Raw genomic sequence first — 2377 nt, 5'->3', positions numbered from 1 at the left:
AAATTACTGAGAGTTATTTTATGGTGTGATGCATTTGTGGTGCACGTTGCATATATACTTGAGGAAAATGTGTATTCAGTTATTAGTGAATGAAGCGTTCTATAACTGTCAATTAAGCTAAGACAGTTGATAGTATTATTTAAGTTATCTGTATCTTTCTGACTTTTCTATCAACTTGTTCTATCAGTTACTAAGAGACTGGGGTGCCTGGGTGGCTCAGTTGGTTAAGCATCTATCTTTGGCTTATCTCAGGGTCCAGGATCAAGCCCCACATCAGGCTCCCTGCTCAGTGGGAAGTCTGCTTCTCCCTTAACTTCTCTCCACCCCTACTGGTTTGTGCTCTTTCTAATAAATAGATAAAATATTTTAAAAATTACCAAGAGAAGAATGTTAAAACATCCAAATATAATTGTAGATTTTCTTACTCACTTTCAGTTGTTAGTTTTTGCTTTAAATATTTTCAAGCATCATTACTCAGTGCCTAATTTAGGAATACTTGTTTTGTTTTTTTGATGAATTTATTCCTTTCTAATATGAAACATTCCTCTTTCTCCCTAGCAATATTCCTGTTTTGAAGTTAATTTTGCTCCTTATTGATATAATCATCCCCACTTTCTTCATGATTCACAATTGTGCAGTATACTCTACCTGTATTTTATAGTGTTTTCCTTATAGATAGCATTTAATTGCTCTTGATGTTTAATTCAGAATGATAATCTCTACCCTTTACCTAGAATGTTTAAACCATTTATATTTAATGCAATTACTGACATATTTGGGTTTAAGTCTACTCTATTTTTTTAAATTTGTCCTGTCTTTGTTTACATTATTCTTTTTATCTTTTTGATTCATATATTTCTGGTGTTCCACCAATATTGACCTATTAGCTATGCCTCTTGTAAAGGTTTTTAGTAGTTGCTCTAGGGCTTAAAATGTACATTTTCAATTTATTACAGTCTATCTCACAGATACCTTCCCAGTTTTCAACTCACCAGCAACAACTTTTCAGTGTCACTAAAAACTTTTCTGGTTTTCTGGGGGTTTCTGTTTGTTTGTTTGCTTTCCCCTCTATAAATATTAGAGTAGGCCTAGTAATCATGTGCTAGTCCATTTCTCTTCTCAATCTATACTGACTATCTGGACAATCTCCTCTAGTCTAGGGGGTTTAATTCACATCTACATATTTAGTCCTAACTTTTCCCCTGAGCGCTAGATATCTAAGTGCTTAAATGATATTCTCACTTAGATGTCCAAAAGGTATCTCAAACTTAGCATGCCTGAAGTAAGGCACTTGATTTTCACTCTCAACACTTGACTGCTTTCATCCCTGCAGTCGACATATTCCAGTTAATGGTACCACTCACTCTGTTACTCAGGACAAAAACCTAGGAGATGGCTGTGAATCCTCCATTGTTTTCTCCTACATTCATCAAGAAGTCCAGTAAGACTGTATTCCCAGTATAACTTCTTACTACCTCTGCCTCTACTGTCCAAGTCTAACTAAGCCACCATCTCTCAGTTGGGCTCCTAAAACAGCTTTCTAAGTGATTTCCTTTCCTTAATTCTTGCTCCATGTAGCCTACTCACTGCACAGTAGCTGAAATGATCTTTTAGAAAAATACCATTCAGATATCACTGCTTTGCTTAAAACCCTCCAGTGTCTTCCCATCACACACAATAAAAATCCAGAATCCTTTTGGCCCACATGGCCCACAATTTGGCTCTGGCCTACTTTTCTGGTGTGATCTCTACCATGCTCTCCACACTAAACTCATGGCATTCTTGCTGTTCTTAAAACAACCTGAACTTGTTCCTGCCTGAGGGCCTTTGTGCTAGCTGTTCCCTTGATACCCTCATGGTTCACTCCTTCTCAACATTTACATCAGTGCTTGAATGTCACTCTGATCTACTCATCTAAGATACTTCCTCATGCCTCAGCCACGGTCTCCCCTACTTTGCTTTATTTTCTTCACATTTATGGCCATTTGAAATTATATTCATTTACTTGTTTTGGTTGTCTTCCTTTTTAGAATGTAAACTTTTAGATGAAGGTGGGCATTTTGTTCTGATCCATGTAGCATCTTCACATGAAGAACAGTATCTGGTATACAGTAAGTGCTCAATCAGTGGGCTTGACTGGATGAATCCATCACATCAGGCTTCTTATTTTTTAAAGGAAAAGAATGTTTAGGAGTCAGTAGACTAAAAACATCCGAGTGAAAATCTACTGTTTCTTGGTCCCTTCTCTGAAAGTGAATTAAATCTCATTGTCAGGCACAATTCTCTTGGTTAACAGACTTCAGGTTCAGGTTGTGTCTACAGGAAGATCTCTCTATTGACTTGCCAGGCTCATCCTTCCTGAGTAGTTGATGCTCTT

The sequence above is a fragment of the Neovison vison genome, chromosome 7 (assembly GCF_020171115.1).
Source record: "Neovison vison isolate M4711 chromosome 7, ASM_NN_V1, whole genome shotgun sequence".
Classification (NCBI taxonomy): Eukaryota; Metazoa; Chordata; class Mammalia; order Carnivora; family Mustelidae; genus Neogale; species Neogale vison.
The sequence above is the reverse complement of the archived record's forward strand: the minus strand, read 5'-3'. Positions refer to the sequence as shown.